Source organism: Andrena cerasifolii, chromosome 3 (assembly GCF_050908995.1).
Source record: "Andrena cerasifolii isolate SP2316 chromosome 3, iyAndCera1_principal, whole genome shotgun sequence".
NCBI lineage: Eukaryota > Metazoa > Arthropoda > Insecta > Hymenoptera > Andrenidae > Andrena > Andrena cerasifolii.
In genome coordinates, this window is record NC_135120.1 from 21,518,525 (window position 1) to 21,536,328 (window position 17,804).

The 17,804-nt window shown below is 47.0% G+C and overlaps 1 protein-coding gene across 3 annotated transcripts in view; it reads left to right on the plus strand.

Annotated features, from left to right (window-relative positions):
* Sema2a (Semaphorin 2a) overlaps window positions 1-17,804 on the plus strand; it is a 475,650-nt gene that overhangs the window by 247,146 nt on the left and 210,700 nt on the right. The window lies entirely within an intron of this gene.

The following is a 17,804-nucleotide window of genomic DNA, read 5'->3' on the forward strand; positions in this document are numbered from 1 at the left end:
CCTCTGTTTCCCGCGCAAGGAAACGCCGGCGTGCTTCCCAAGGAAGCGTCGACATTCATCATCCCAGAAAGACAAATCTCAGCGTTCGCTGAGATGTCGTTCCTTCGTGACCGCCTGTCTCGAGCAGCATCGGCGATTCCCCCCGTGATCGTCGCAGATAGAGGTAAACGGCGTGCCGGAAGTTTAACGATAATTAAACTTTAAATGGAGTTTTCAGTAGAATTGCAGCGTCGCGGTGGAGTTTGACGTTTTCGGGGAATTAAAATTTAATTGGAAATTAAACATTTACAAGAATAAGGAGATCGACTCGCTGCCGGGTCGAAGGGGGAACGGAAGTTTCGCAACGAGACTCGGTGGGTCGTAGAAATTTGATTAAACACGCTGCGCCACGAAAGCAACTGCAGATTGTATGCGCACATATAAGGTTCGCGTCGTTGCAGTCGTTTTTGCATGCATCCGCGCAGCGAGCCAACGAGCGGGCTCTTGCCAACGCTGTCTTTCGCTTCTTATCGCACGCTAGTAAAGTGCATTCGCTGTTGATAGTAATACGTAGCGAAAGGCGAGCAATGAATCATCGTGGTAACGCGTTTCTCTACGCAGACGTTCGGGAATTGTGCGGAACAGAACCGTGCTCCTCCCCGATCGGTACAGTCTGTCGAGGATTGCACGCGATTAACCGGCCCCAGACGAAAACGGGGTTTTCGCCCGCCGCAGAAAGAAATCAATTTACTCGAGTTTGAATTGCAACGAATTAGAAGTCTCGGGATCCCTCTTCATTCGTTAGAACGTGGCAGCCGGGATTATGCAAGTTCCCGGTCCCTGTTGTTCCTGGTGATTGGAAATCGCTTTTGTCGTTAAGCCAAATCGCATTTCTGGATTGCCTCGTTACCTGGAGCAATCCTGGACACCTCTGGACCCGGGACGCGGGAACGAACGAGAAGGGATCGGTTAACGCCTGTATTGCGAAGGCCTCGTCCAATTATCAGCGTCTGCAGGGCTCAAAGCAGCCGCTCCTTTATTGTGTTTACTGATTGCTGACGACGCTCCCGAAGGTAGCTTCGCTGGCGCCGATGCACCCAATATTCAAGCACCCGAATTTTCATGCCCCCTTGCCGAGAAACCGAGCTTCTGCTTCTATTAATTCCGAACCAAGATCCCGCCTGACTCGCCGGCATATTGACGATAGCGAAGGACTCGTTCAATAGCTTCTAAGCGTCGGCAGAACAATTGCGGCAGCACGTATAAATCCTGGCAAACGTTTGCTCCAGATTTAACGAGACGAGCATTGGCCTCCATTAATAACAGAGTTCTATCGGCTTGCGATACCTGGGGCCTTTAAATATTCCGATAAAATTACTGTTATTAAATCGCCCCTTAGGGTTAGCGGGTCAAGCGAACGAATCTGAAATTTCTCTGTACGACAGCTCAGTGAATGGCGTAACGAGGAGAAACTTGGCTGAAAGAAAAGTCAAGCAACCGAGGGGGAGTAAAACGAATGGAAAAAAGATTCCTGTAAACTTTTTTTCGTGGCTCGTAACGGAGACCTCCGGGACGTTGAAGAATAGAGAGCGTTGAACAGAAAGACGGCGGAAAGTTCGAAAATTCGTTGAAGCGACGCCAAGTCCGACGTTGTATACAGAGGGCAGAAAATGGCGGACAGAGCCACGTTTGTCTTACAGTTTCTTGTAGGGCTTGCCACTGCTCGCCCCCGTTGCTACCGTTTGTTCTTTTGATTCTTTCCAGTCACTTCACCGTCGCCCGCCAACCCCCGCCAAAGTAACCCCCGGAATCTTTCTCAGAAAAGTTTGGTTATTTAATTTCCTAGCCGCGGTCTGCCGGGCCAGAAACTATCTTTGCTTCGCCCTCTTCCGTTTCTTCTCGCCTCTTTCCTATCCGCGTTAAGGGCACCGCCATTCCGCTCTCTGCCGGACAAACGTTTTTCCTTGTCAACCCTCTTATCGCGCGCTGCAGATGGTCGCTGAGTTTCGTGGCTTACAAACAGATTAACGGCGATTTTCGCGTCTCAACTGGAGGGCTGGCGGTTCCCTGAAATTGCCCCCTTTGGATTCTTCCCGTCTGATTTTTGAGGATTGGGAAGAGTACTCGAAATTGGGGAAGCACTGGGATTTTTTATGTCGAGACTTAACTCTGTGCGACTGCAGCAACTTGAAATTACTTTTACTTGGAAATGCGAGTGGAGTGCGGTGACATACCTGGAATTCAAAGGGTTTATCGAGGGCCTCTTTGGGATCCCTTTTAAGAACGTTGGGGAAGGGTGAGCCACCGAGAGAGGGTGAAGTCACCGTCTCGACATTTTATAACAGACATTCCGCCAGGTACGGAATATGTAGAGCGCATGAAAAATCGCTCGTCGATGTCGAAGGGACAGCCGCATCATAGGAACAAATACGTCGTAAGAAAGCTAACGTGTCGTCACGCACGGTTTCTCGCGATTACGCCGACATGCACGCGACGTTCCCCAGCGACGATTTCCCAGAACTCCCCTTCCCTCATCGGCTGTTTCGAACGCTCGTTATCATGCAAACTGCGTCGCGAAACGATACTGGCAAAAACGTCCCCCGGAAAGAGGGGGAGGCGCGTGAATTTCGAGCGGCGCGCAACCGACTGCGAGCAGCTTCTCCGAGGCTCGCAGGGGATGAAGATCTTTCTTCGCCCACTTTATAAAGCCGACTGGTCGTTTCAGGCTCTCCTGCCGCGCCATTCGATAGTCACGCGCTATCCGAACGAATCTTTCCGCGTAAGGGTTCGTGGAGTAGAATGGTCTGCCGAATATTCGTTTCTATAGGGCACCACACGGTAGAATCAATGGGAACTCGAATACTGTGCCGTCAACCAATGCTACACGTAGCAAAGTTATCCTTCTTCCCTCGCAACGTATCATAGCGTTCACCCTCGCACACCTACCCCGCGCTCGAAGGAAAACGCTACACAAACAACAAATGCGATATCACGGTGGTTCTCACTTTTCTCTAGATATTATTGCACACATGCCCATGGTTATTTCAATTTTTTTTAACTTGAAATCATCCCAAGAGCACGCAGTTGATCTACGCGCATCCTGTCGCGGGACACTAGGGTGCCAGGCACGCAACTGCGATCCTCTGACCGTGGTTACACGTGCAGGCTCTGTCGCTTGTGTGCAGGGACATACCAGCGCCGGCGTATAATTCAGTTTTACCCTGAAACGACTCATTTATATGCGTTCGTTTGATTGAATCTCTCCCGCGTATCTCTGGCTCCCTCTCGGCGTTTGCTTTCTCTTTCTCGTTCCTCCCTGTGGTCTCGCTTTCTCCCGGCAGATTTCCACCCCCTCGTGGACCTCTTCTACCCTATCGCACATTTTACGCCTTTCTCTCTCCTTCCCACCCCCTCCGCCGGGCTCCCTTCGTCCTCCTTGTTGCCACCCTCGTCGACACCAGCGCGGTTAGCTGTTTCAATTTCCCCTGGCCGCACAAAACTGAAAGGCGTGCCCGTCATCTGCCGCGTCCTCTGCGCTTCTATTTTCGTCCACCCCCCTGTTCCCGTCGAGACGCGACGTCTGTCCTACTGGATATCATTATAATCCCCGTTGATGCTTCCGTGTCCAAGCAGTTGGCGTTGCCGTGTCGCGAGGCGAGTCACAGTGGTCCGAATCGCCGAAAACGTGATAAAAAATCCTTACGTTCACATTTCACCCTTTATCATTACGAAGATGGTCATTCCAGGAGTGTTTGGGGTCGCAGAATCTGATCCCGACGTCAAAATTTTTATTAGATTAAAACTAAGCCCTGTAGGGGGGATGAAATGTCGATAAAATAATGTTATGTTTTGATTAACAGTACTGTCTGATTTGATTACGTTATTTGAAGTTAATTACGGCATCCAGATTAGAAAAATTAACAGAGATAGCGTTTTTATTAAGGAAAAAGGTATTGAGCGCGCGGAAACTAGGAGGTCAATAATTTGTACGAAATCACACTTGAAATATTGAAAATGTTTTTATTTATCCAGGAGATGAAATTGTGCATTCATTCGATGTTATTGCAATATACAACAAGTTATAAATAACTGAAATATAAGAAATTATGTGATGGTCGTATTTAATCGGGCGTTACTTTTTTTTTGGAATCGACGGGCATCTTTGAAAATAATACATGTTTCAAAGATGCCCGCCGATTTCATCTCATGGATAAATAAAAACATTTTCAATATCTCAAGTGTGATTTCATACAAATTATTGACCTCCTAGTTTCCGCGCGCTCAATACTTTTTTCTATCATAAAATCTTGACGCCGTAATTAACTTCAAATAACGTAATCAAATCAGACAGTACTGTTAAACGAAACATAACATTATTTTATCGACATTTCCTTCCCCCTACAGGGCTTAGTTTTAATCTAATAAAATTTTTGACTTCGGAATCAGATTCTGCGACCCCAAAACCCCCTGGAATGACCATCTTCGTAATAATCAAGGGTGAAATGTGAACGTAAGGATTTTTTATCACGTTTTCGGCGATTCGGACCACTGTGCGACTACGCGCGCGCTTATCCGCGTGCCGTTCGACGGTCGGCGACGTTTCTCCTGGAACTGCCGTACTATTCGATTCCTTCTGTTCCGTTTATCAGTTCATGCTCGGGGGCAATTCGGCACGGAAGCTTATAAAACGTGAGCGATCGTCTGGCCGCGGGGGTAATGGCCTCTCGATAGGGTGGAACTCGCCGCGAACGCTTCGGCCCTCTTGATAATTTCCTGCCTTCGACTTCGTTTGAAAATTGTTTCGCAGTTCCTTCGATATCAGGGCAGAGGAAGTTTCGGGGCGGTCGGTTGTCCGTTTGACGAGCTTGCTCGACTTGTCCACTGTGTAGCTTGGAATTTCAAAAGGAAAAGGAAATTTATGAGTCAACGCTGGATGTCGATTTACTCTTTAGAGCCATACTCCTTTTCGTGCGTACAAATCCGAAGGCAGATTAGTTGAAGCGAAGTTTGAAAGCTGCTTTGTTACAGTGAATTTCGTTGATCTAACGAATTTCTCTCTCCTCACTGAGGATTTTTAACGTGGATGAGAAGCATCGCGCAGCTAAGTTTTCAGCGCGGCTCAACACAATTTCGCCAGCTACCGGGGTGGAAGCGCGTAAAACGCGGCTGATTATTCGGCAGGGATCGAAACGACGAAGGGATTCGTCGGAGACAGCCACGGCGTAGCTCGAGATGTACGGCTAACGCAATTATATTTCCACCCTCTGACTCTCGGCTCATGAATATCAACGTTCGTTTGATTTGTATAATGTCGAGTTATTGTTCCGGAATTGAATCGAATCGAATACCTTGGTTAAAACGGCTCTAATAAAGCGTCGCTGAAATAATTGAAATTTAAAGAAAATTATATAAAAGGCGATTATTTCTGTCGCGTTCCCACGGCGTGGAAACCACTTTCCTTCTGTGCAAATTTTGAACTCTGAATATTCACTAGATGCACCCCGGCCGGGTCTTCTTTTTTCTTTCATTTTCTGAACACGTATTTAATGAAATTACGAGAGGAAACTGCCTCGGCGAAGCGTTAATTGAAACGAAAGAAAGGCCTTTTTTTCCCCATGCATATTTCGTTATAAATTATTCAATATCAGTGTCCTTAATAATATTACGAACGCGGAGGGGGCGACGAAAAGTTTGGCAATCATTACCGTCTCTGTTCGTTTCGCTGCACCGCCTTCAATCAAGCTCCGTTGTCTAGACAATTAACCGGACGGTCGATGCAATTAAAAGCAATTGTTACGAGTGTGCGTATGTGCGGGCGTCAGCGCGACTGGGAATTAATGTATTTGCATTAGAACAAACGGATCGTTCGCCAAACCGTGGATTTCAATAATCACTTTATCTACGAACATTTATTTTGTTCGCCAGTAGCCCATCGGAATTGGAATAAATTAATAGTTTATCGAATATCACTAATTCAGGGCATCACTGTTTTTAACTTAACGAAATAGACCACGATCCAACACAATTCTTCCCTCCTCCAAACTGAACATCTTTCACAGCTTCCCAATCTATTCCCAAAATTACAAAGACAATCTTTCGATCGCCTATCGCTTCTCGAACCACCGCCCCCTAGAAAGAATGTTTGTCCAGCTCAATCTCGTGTCCAATTCTCTGTCCCCACCTTCGGTCTGTCTAAAACGAGACGCCAGTCCCGTTTCTTCGAGCTTCATTATTTCACGGCGAGATTTTTCGTTTCCGCCCCCCTCCGTTTGACGCCGGTAATTGACATCTCGAGGGTCGAAATGTCTCGGTGTCTCGCGTGCAGGCCGGACGGCATCGATCGCTGGTGGACGCCGCAGAATGCTTTTCGGTATAGGCCGTTTATTCCGGTTGCTTGCCGGCCGTCGGCTAATTACTTCGGTTAACTGCTCGTGAAAAATGCACTACTGGCCGAATCCCCCCGAAACGGAATGCATAATCAGGCCGGATGGGCGATCGGAGGCAGGAATATGCGTCGGGGACATGGTTCGGATCGTTTCGCGCGGGGCATCACTGTAATCACTGGTAATGCAGATGGCGGCCGTGCCCGTCGATGGGCGCATCGACAATCAACTATATAATTAGAGGCCTCGACCACCAATTAAGCCGCATTCATTGGACGGGATCGTTACCCCGCACGGGGTAAGCATATTGCCGTGAAAAATGTACAGGCCGCCGCTAAACGTTGCTTAACACGGTCGTTGACGCGATTATCGATCCAGCCGGTCCAGTGAAAAATGACGAGGTGTCGAGGCCCGAACTGCACCGATGCGAATATTATCGTGTCGCGTGAAATGAAAAAGGAATGGATATAGTGGCCGATGCTCGTGGAACTCGACAGCTCCACGGCCCCGTCATTATTTCAATAATAATTACGTTTTATTTAGCGGAGATGCTTTAATTTTGATAGGAGGAAATCACTGACAATTCCGCGATACCCGGTACCCCCCTTGTCCATCGATTTCAATTGCCATCCGACGCCGATATTATCGATTCCCGCGTTATCGCGACTTAGGAACCGTCAGTTTGAATCGCAGATCTCGGAACGGGTGTCCCTCAGCTTTTATGGCTTTGACTTCTAATTTCCTCGTCGGTTACGAGTGTCCACGTATCGCTGAGTAATTGAAACGTAATTTCGTCCGTGCTAAGAATCGAATTAAAATCCGTTTGGTGGTAAAGGAAAATGACAGGGCAACGAGGAAACGCGTTCCCAAGGAGACCTGGTAGAAATCCAGAAGGCTCGAATATCATAAACTGCAAGAGACTGTAAAAGGCTGACAAATCTCAGGAAAAAGGCTCCGGCTGATAACACAGCCGGTTTTTCAAGAAATAAAAACCTGAATCTGAGTAGCGTGTAGATTGATAGTACCATTGTTCAAGTAATATGGCCCCAGTGTTAACACAGAAAGGATATTGAAGCTTTTTCATAGCCTTATTATTCTCACAAATTTGATGGCGCTCTGCGATAGAAACATCAATACACTTTTTTATCACCCTCAAAGCCTTTTTATTCCATTTATTTCGTTTCAGCCGAGCCATGTTCTATTATCTTCGTCCTTTAATCTCTGTGCCAGTAAAAGCTAAAAGCTAAAAGGTCAAAGCGTCCGAGTTTGATACCTTCTCCTTTGACAAAGCTATATCGCGTAAATTGAAACGTAAGTGCCACAAAAGAAACACGGAATAATAAAACGATACGATTGAAATTCCTTTAAACGATTCCACGAAACTTCGTTACCTCGCCGGTTTGTATCGAATATCGAGATTGACCAACACCAGAATGTAAACAATCAAACAGATCGACACGAAGCAAACGTTTCGCCCCTGTTATTGCTCTAAAAATGGAGCAAACACGCGTTTCCGTGGCTGAAATGTACGACATTAGTGGACACCTAACCTCGGCCGGCGTTATTTCGGACTTCCGTAACCGCAGCTCGTCCGGTAATCCTGTTCACGAGCTCGAAGGCTCGCCTGTGCGCTTGGTTGCCCGAAATCGCGGTCATTTCCACGGTAGCCGTGTCGAGGAGAAGATTCTCTCGCGTTCGCCTTATCGAGAATGATTCTCGTAGATGGGCGAGCCCCGCTTCGCACGATTACCTACACCGCCCCGATTCCTATTTCTCTTGCCCCTCGATTCTGTAAAGAACAAACACGCGTCGCGGGATCGGGATTCGAGCCTCTGCCCCAATTTCGTTGCAATCGATCTGTGCCTCGCACAGACGGCTGGATTCCTTCTTGAATTGACGGTATTGCGAAACGACCGCGATCTCGCTGAACGATCGTCAGGCTTCGTCTTACCCCGGTTGCCGCTCGGGAAAGAGAAAGTAGAAGTGTATTCCGAACAATAGACGAGCTGTGTTCGACATAGGCGTACATAGCTACATACCGTTTGCTACGTTGAATTTTTAGCATACATGATGCCTTGCATCTCGATGGAGTCACGTTAAAAATACCATTGAGATTGTTAGTGGCGTCAGAAGAGGAGTTGGTGGGAATGGGAACGTTATAACTTAGGAGATGTGAGCGACCAGTATTGGCCAACATCAAGGTTTCACAAATTTAAATTCTGTTCCGTATTTCGCGGGCCCGCGGCACCGGGACCAGCGCGTCACTGTTGTGGCGCTGCGCGCACCGCTCACGGCGCGGCGATTTCGGTTCCGGTTGCCAGGAAAAAGGCGGCACATGACCGTTTCGGGTTTTCTTACCGCACCAGTCGCGTGAAAGACGTTGAGCGATTCAAATCTGTATACTATTGTTCACGCACGGCTTTGAGCCACTTCAAGCATATCATACCTTACCAATTTTGTTAGTATATAATGTTCAATATAGTAGTGAGTATCATATTAAAAACCTATGTGTGCGCAACACCGCACAAACCGTCTCGCAGTAAAGTGAGTCCCGCATCCCCGCCACACAGTGGTCCGAATCGCCGAAAACATGATAAAAAATCCTTACGGTCACGTTTCACCCTTTATCATTATGAAGATGGTCATTCCAGGGGGTTTTGAGGTCGCAGAATCTGATTCCAAAGTAAAAAATTTTATTAGATTAAAACTAAGCCCTGTAGGGGGGAGGAAATGTCGATAAAATAATGTTATGTTTCGTTTAACAGTACTGTCTGATTTGATTACGTTATTTGAAGTTAATTACGGCATCAAGTTTAGAAAAATTAACAGAGATAGCGTTTTTATGAGAGAAAAAGGACTTGAGCGCGCGAAAACTAGGAGGTCAATAATTTGTATAAAATCACACTTCAGATATTGAAAATATTTTTATTTATCCATGAGATGAAATTGTGCATTCATTCGATGTTATTGAAATATTCACAAAGTTATAAATAACTAAAATATAAGAAATTATATGATGGTCGTATTTAATCGCGTGTTTCTTTTTTGTAATCAGACAGTACTGTTAAACAAAACATAACACTACTTTATCGACATTTCCTCCCCCCTACAGGGCTCAGTTTTAATCTAATAAAAAATTTGACCTCGGAATCAGATTCTGCGACCCCAAAAACCCCTGGAATGACCATCTTCGTAATGATAAAGGGTGAAATGTGAACGTAAGAATTTTTTATCGCGTTTTCGGCGATTCGGACCACTGTACGCCAGAGCCTCGGAAAGGCTAATTTCTATTCACATTCTGCATTTACATTATTGCCAGGGGACTACAATGATTGTCCCTTTCCCTCTTATAGCCAAGAGATTAACGTAAGCTCGCTCCAGCAAACAATCTCAAACAAGCCTCTACGATTCACTTACAAAGGGACAAGGAGAAAAAAACAGGCATCAAACGATTGCTCGTGGAAAACGTCGATTATATTCCCCAATAAAGCCGTTCCATAAATCAGATTTCGCGCTCGAGATGGCCGGCGCAAATTCACCGGCGAACTTTAGCGCGAGCCTCTCTGGTCAGCTTTATGAAACCACTATCCGAGAGGCGACAACGGCGCGGTCGATTACAAAAAGAAGAGAATCGATCGTCGCCGTTATACGAGCTTCACTTTATCGAGGGCTGGCGCGTGATCCATCTCTTTTAGACTCGGTCCACCTTGCGTTCCCTGCAAACAGCCCCGTTGACCGCGCGCGTCTGCAATCTGCCCGGAGATGCGTCAAGGGATGGACCTCCTCGCTCCCTCGCGTTCTCCTTTCGCCGACGTCTAATATCTTTATTATTATCCCTGGACGTCTATCGCGCCGATATGGAGAATGTATCGGCAGCTGTCGTCGATACACACACGCACAGGGCGGGGGGCGCACATGCAGCGGCACGGACACACGAGAAGACTGGGTTAACGTACGTTACGCCTTCCATGACAGAGAGAATTTAATACGGGCGGGTGACCATAAAGTCCCGGTTTCGCTAGACGAGAGGTAGCGCGGCAGGCGGAGAGGTAAGGGGTGGGAGGATCGGGGGCGGTCCAGGTGTCGATATAATCGAGAGGCTTGCTTGTCATCAAAGTGCCCCCGTGGTTCCCGTTGCGCAGCGGCAGCGGCAGCGCCGACGCCAGGGCGGTCCTCGTTAACGCAAAAACGCGAGAGATGATGGATGGATGCTAAATTGCATTAATTAAATCCACCGTGACACCCTAGGCCGGCAGCCTTGGTATCACTCTCGGCGGCGTGGCTTGTCTGTGATCGAGGCGTGAGCCGTTTAACGGGGGTGTGGGTCACTTTGATGATTACACCCCCGTACAGACCGCTCCCTTCCCTACCCTTCCCGTCCCGTCCCTTTGCCGGCACCACCTTCCGTCGGGCCTCTCTCCTAACCCGACGGAATGATCCTCGTACCCACCGACCCGTTCCTAGACCACGCTCCAAGCCTCTGTCCCACGCTGCTCTCGAAGACGTCTTAACTATCAAAGTCGTTCTCCGCGGATTAGGCCGCAACGCGATACGACTGCTGAGAGCCCTACAAGAAGGATACCGGATCCTCTTGTCGTTATTGAACGACGACCTACTCTGCCTGCCGACCGAGTCTGCGAACCTTGGCACAATTTTGCGCCAGTCACTATTGACTGGTTCCCTTTGATCGTGATTCGTTTAGCGAGTCCCCCCTGGAACGGCGGACCGCGTTCCTCTGTATTGGAAAGTAATTTCCTTCCCGCGCCGAATCGACCGGCTCTCTCCGCATCGATTGTTCGCGGATTTTAAATATCCGCACGAAAGTTTTGCCTGCTTTCCTGCCGTTCTGCTCGCTCAATTGAGGCGCACGAAATGCAACTTCAAATCGTGTTCGAATCATTTCGTGGGAAAGAAATGACGCATATTTCGGTGGGTTTTAACGGGCCTTTTCCTTTATTTCCAATGAGAAGTACTGGAAGTACATAATAATTGAACAGCAGCTTTATTTCGCCTATAGACTCGGCCTTGCTCTAAGGAAAATCCGGGAGACGCGGTCGGGCGGGAGAGTTAGTCGAAACAGTTGATTTCTAGAAAATTAATTGTTCTGAACCTTACTTAACACACTTTTGCATATACACAGATGTACAGTCCGAATATAGCTACCCGACCAACTCTCCAGCCCGACCGCGTCTCCCGGATTTACCATACCTGTTGAGGCTTCTACTTCTTCGAATCCAAATTCAAGCCCAGTCCCTTCGTTTCAATTATTCGCGAACTCGCAGCTCGTAGGTAATACCGAAGAAGCTCTGCAGGATCCGCTTCGAGGCGAGCGAAATATCACTCTGTTTGTAGGCTCGGTACTCTAAGTATACGGAGGGGAATTAAACGAGATCATCCGTTCGGTGTACCTTTTCGAAATTGCGCCCGTCTCTTTGATGTTCTAATTTGATCCGCGCCGGCGTAGAAGTAAGCGGACCTAAGTGGATTTCGCCGAATAAAAGAACGCCAGGGTTGGTGTTCGCGTGGCGGAGTAAGACATTAAATCCGTAGTCCTGCGCGTCGGCCGCTGGAACGAGATGATGAGATCTCGATGCTGTCGTGCACCATGTGTTTCGGAGGAAAGATAAGTGAGGGTTACGCCGCGTGGATATTGGGTATAATTTAGTGGGCCGAAGCGTCGGCGATGTTTCGAGGCGGAAAGAAGGAGAGGGCAGACAAGCGAGTAGAAAGAAAGCTTCGAAGATGAAGGGTATCCTTCCTGTGGGGTACGAGTCTCGATTATTCCAGGATAAATGCGAATCCAGTGTTTCTCAAATCAGAAAGGGTTTCGAGGGTTTTGATGAAGAAGAAACGAGTCTGCAATCACCCTGCCGCGCAGAAATAGTATAATTAAATACAGACGCATAGTTTCAGAAACCTTTACAGGTCTTCGTTACGTCTATGATATTATATTATTAAAATCGTTTAATCTCGCTTGACGTAATGAACAGCAAGAGCCCATTAGGACCAACTAGCCGCTCGCAGGCTTGCGTGCACAGGGTTGAACGAGCGCAGGACTCTTCAGGGCGTGGATCGATGTTAAGAAGCAATTGGGACGGTTACGTTGTCGCAATTAGAGCCCGTAACGGCGATCTAATGTTCCGCCATGGATCGCGTTCCTCAACAACGAGGGCGTCGAAAGAGCGGCGCGAAAGTGCGGTTAATATTTCATTCGCGAGACGCGCTAGAACGTTCAGCCGATTAAAAAAGGGAAGAAATTGGGTCGGCGTAATTGTCGAATTTTTAAGTAGACACCTTTTTTCTACCCCTCTTCTGCTCGATGCTCGAGTTTCGCCCGGTTCGTTCAATTACGCCGCGAGGTCTGTTTCGCGCGTCGCCGCTAAATCATTTTCATTCTCAGTTGAAAAATATTACACCTGGGACGAAGGAACGGCGGCGAGTGAAATTAAAGCGTCATGAAGGGACGCTGTGACGCGCGGGGAGGGGTCCAAAAGAGGCGAAATTTTCTGACGCTCGTAACCGCACAAAGCTATAGAAAGAAGTCTCTGTCCGTACACAGGCTATCCTAGAAATGAGTGGCCATTTTTTATGCTTATTCTACTTATTTCAGATACGAAGAATTTGGCACATCTCTTGGGAACAAACTGGGTTAAGCGTGGGATACACTCAGGAGCAACTGTTAACATTAATTCCTCGACAGATACATCTCAATACTTGCGTATACAGGATAATGAGAAGGATTATTCGTAGATCAAGTTACAACGAGGACAACGGAATATGTAACATTTTACCATTTCGTGTGTCAACATTTTCTTGAACCAGTTCCCTTGATCTACAAACACTTGAAAAGCTGTATAACCCGGCCCAGTTTCGGGTACCACCCTATCTCCATCTAAGCGGATTTTGTTGATCTTCACGGTGACAAATATTTTCAAATAGTACGTGCTAAGAAGGGATCCGTCGATTCGCGCCTCGGGCGCGACGAAGCGTGGGAGGCTTCAAAGGCGCGAGGAGTACCTCCGCGGAATAAGAGGATAATGTGGACTCGATTTGACGTCCTCGAATATTTAATATCACGCGAAAGCCTTCTCACCGTGGCAGGCTTTTTCCAACCAACAGAGGGCCAGACATCTGCCCCAATTGAAGCGGAACTAACGAAGGATCAGGTTGTGTCTGAAGTAACATCGAGGACGCATGACTGATCGTCCCTGATTGATCCCGTCGCCGCGCGCAAGGAAATCGTTTAATACCGCTCCAGATTTTATGGTCTCGCGGATCTCAAAGAATTGCAAAACGCGTGGGAAGAGGTGCAGGGCGGGAGGGGGGGAGGGAGTAGGTGGAGGAGGAAGGAAAGGGGATATGGAAATAACGTAAAAATATTTCCATAGAAAATACGGACCCGAACGGAGCGAGGACGTTTTATTCGAGCCCGATTATACGAATACGCGGGTTAACTTTTCAGTCATGCTCCCCTGAAACTTGACAATTAATCTTCCCTCCAGCCGAATGGAAATAGAAATAAAAACTGTGATTCTTCTTGCTCGGACTTGTTTTAAATTGAATCGATTAGAGCGCATTTGCGAGTCAAATTCGCTCGAGTGACACCGCCCGGCCTGATATTATCGCAAATCGGTATTAGCAATTTCCCTGGAATTCATTTGCCGCGAGTTTTTCGTTCCTCAGCTAGTGCTCGCGGGAGACCGAAGGAAACGCCGTTTTATCGTCGAAAACGAAACCCTATTAGCCGTACTTCGCGCCTCTATAAATCAAACACGGGACGTTTAATAGCGACTTAACTTATCCGAAACTTATCGACCCCCCCCCCTGTAAATTGCGTGTTTCTGGCTTGCACGAAGATCCATTCAGGCCTCCGTCGTCCCCGTAAGTCAGATAGCTTCTATGGGAACTCGGTGAAATTTCGCCAGCCGCGGAGAAATTCGCGGAGCCCTCTCTTTCGTCCTACGGCATGCTGGCGCACGTCACGGAACACTGTCCGGCAATGAATGCCGCCAGACAGCCAGCCGACATAATAATACCTTCTTTCTTATTCATGCCGAACGGTCGTAAGGAGTTCCCAAGTTGGAATGCCGTTTCTCGCGGATGTGTCATTCACGTAAACGTGACAGGGTGTATTATACGTGCTCTTAGCGAGCGGAACGGTGCATTGCTGCTGTGCTTGAAACGCCGCTCTCAGACATTCGATTACATCGCCTTGTCAAAACGACTGTCGGCAGTTACACGCTCCCGTCGAATTCTCGCTGCAATCGCGTTGTAATCTTGAATACAAGTTTCCTGCGATGGTGTCTTATTTTCACTGACGCGTCAGGGAAGGATGCATACGAACACGCTTTCGAGTATTAATTTTCCGGCGCTCGTCGCTGCGGACGGGGGATCCCTTCTGGTATATCGAAAGCCGGGACGTACGAATTTTCTTCCATTTCAGTGTAAGCTAGTGTGGGTAAACGTTTTGTAATTGCTTACTGAAATATGTTTCGTTTCCAGTTTCTGTAATCAGAGTATGTGGTTTTATGCACTGATGCAGCTACCCTTTTGCTTTTTGCGTTTGTTTTCAAAATAGACATTTGTTCCCTCTGCTATTTTGGGAAATTGTTTCTGTTTACATTGGATAATGCTGTGCTCCTAGGATGATTTTATTTTAACCACGTAATAACACGCTTGGAGGCAAATTTTATTGTTTTCTCGGATCCTTTGCTTACCAGCTTACAAAGACTTCCGGGCGTTTTCTTCGTTTTCGCTTCACATCATCTACTATCTATTCAAGTGCACGCAGTTCTTGCGGAAGAGCGGATATTTAGTGGCAAATTGCTATCCTAAAAATACGTATTTAATCCTGCCTGCATCGAGTGCACAGAAGTGGCTCGCGATCCATGCACCTACTCCTACAGTCGCAGCTCTAAAAATAACGAGTGTGGAAGTTGCTCGACAGTTTCTTCCGCGCATCTTCGCTAGGAAGGTTCTCGCATTTCAGCCATCCCATTTCACGCGCGGTGGTGCGATTTGCACGTGACATCCAGGTCTGCGCCTGTCACGCGCTGACAGTTTATACTTCAGAACCCAAATCCATCGTGGACCTCGTGAACGAGGAGTTTACGGTTTTTCCAGCAATTTGCCCGGCACCTCCGAAGAAGAACGGGAGCTGAATGGCGGTTAGACCTCGCGCATAGGGGCAAGTTTGGGCCGCAAGAAGCGACAAAGGAAGAAGAGTGCCGGTAGGAAAGGAGCTCCTGCAATTCTAAACTATTTCAATGAAACGGGACAGGCCGACCGGTGGATTTGTTGGTCGTTGCAACCGGCTGCCTGCTCGTTCACAGAGGGCAGAGTTAAGAAAAGCCAGCACTTCTGTAAGGACTCGCCCGGCTCGCTCCCCCTTTGTTCTAAAATTCTTACGACTTCCCTTATGTCTTGCTAGTTCCCGTTCCTCTCTGTGTGCAACAAAGGGGAGGCTGCGGTGGTAATGGCGGTTGGTGGCACCACCGCTGCGGGATAATACAAAATTGTCTCTTCTTTTCGCGTTAGGTCGCGGGGGAGGATACTTTGTAGGTGGTGAAGCGGGACCGGATATGTCTCGCAACTTTCCTTGCCCGTCGGCTCAGCCTTGGCTCAGCTAACTTGGAGGGTTTTTGCATTAGCATATCGACTTATTCATACAATCCGCTTGAGTCGGTGTTCCGCGGACGAACGGCCCCGCTCCTCCGGGCTATACGAAGCCGTCGATGATGATGGCGTGCCGCGCTTTTTGAGGGGCTTTGAACTTCGGCTCCTCGACCCTCCGGGGAATACGTTACGTCGTGTTTCGATACATTGATTTCGTTACACTCGAGTGCTGGCTGCTGCGTCCTCGAAACGGCATTCGATAACGCCGTAACGCTCTCCCCGGCGCGGAATTTACAGGGTGAGTCACTTAACGCCGTCCAACCGGTTGGCTTCGATGAGTTTCGCAGTGGGGTGAAATCTTTCGGGGGAGAAGGAAGAATTGTCTATACAAATGTCATTTCTCATTTGGGAGAATTTGAAGGATTTTGAAATCAGTTTGACGCTTCTACTTGGAGGCGAGAGATTTTATTTGAAAAGTTCCATCGTGTACTAGAAACTGTTGGAGTTGCTCACGTGACTGGACTTAAGGGGTCATGCTCAGTCAGTAGGTCGAAAAAAGGGTGGTCTTTGGAAATTTTTTACTTCAAAACTATAACACATTTCTCAAAAAATCTTTTTTCCTTTTAAGGGTCGCATCTAGTACCGTGCATCGTATTTTTTTTATTTAAAAATATTTATCAATAACTCAGTTATTGCCCATAACTCGAAGGTTCTCTAATAAAAAGGCTTCTGCGGTGACCACTGCTGCTCGAAAGTCGACCGTCTAAAATAAAAAATTCAAAAGAATTTACTTATTATATTATATTATCTAGTATTTGAACGAAGGATTTTTTTATCCGATGCTTAGTTTTCTTTTAATTCACGAAAATCAGGCACGATTTATGATAAAAATGGAAACTTTTACTTTAAACATCAGCCATTTTTTCCCAAATCAATATTTCGAAAAATCCTTCGTTCAAATACTAGATAGTATAATATAATAAGTAAATTCTTTTGAATTTTTTATTTTAGACGGTCGACTTTCGAGCAGCAGTGGTCACCGCAGAAGCCTTTTTATTTAGAGAGCCTTCGAGTGATGGACAATAACTTAGTTATTGATAAATATTTTTAAATAAAAAAATTACGGTACACAGTACTAGATGCAATCCTTAAAAGGAAAAAAGATTTTTTGAGAAATGTATTATAGCTTTTGAGTAAAAAAAATCCAAAGACCACCTATTTTTCGGCATCCTGACTGAGCATGACCCCTTAAGTGACTCACCCTGTAGGTATCTAACAGCTTGGACAAATTGAACAGGCGAAAAGTTTGCGAACCAAATAAACTGATCGACGTTACCGATTTTCAAAGAAACGTGATCTGTATTACCTGTTGCCCTTAAACTTGTCAGACATTCGCTTGTCTGCTTTAAAAATAATGCTATCCCAGTGAGCAGAGGTCATTAATGTAATTCTTCATTCGACATATTTCCGCACGTCAATCTCGTCTCGTCGCGAATCAGGACTTGACTACAGCGATTAAAGCCACTGCGAGGATTCAAGAAGAGCTATTTGACTATGTCAAATAGCCATGTAACTATTTAGTATATGCCAGAGTGTGTGCTTCCAACGGCTAATTGTAATGTTACCGATAATTAAAGGAGTCCCAATTATCCCCGTGGAACTTCTCTCGCTGCAGGGATCTTTGATTTCGTTCGAGAACTCCGAATGTTCGTTCCGTCGTGTGCAAGCTGCTTGGAACGGTGCATCTAGAGCAGAAAGTGGCATATTAACATAGGAGATGGAAACTTTGTTTTTCGTGTCACTGAGAGATAAACGCGCGTGCTGTGA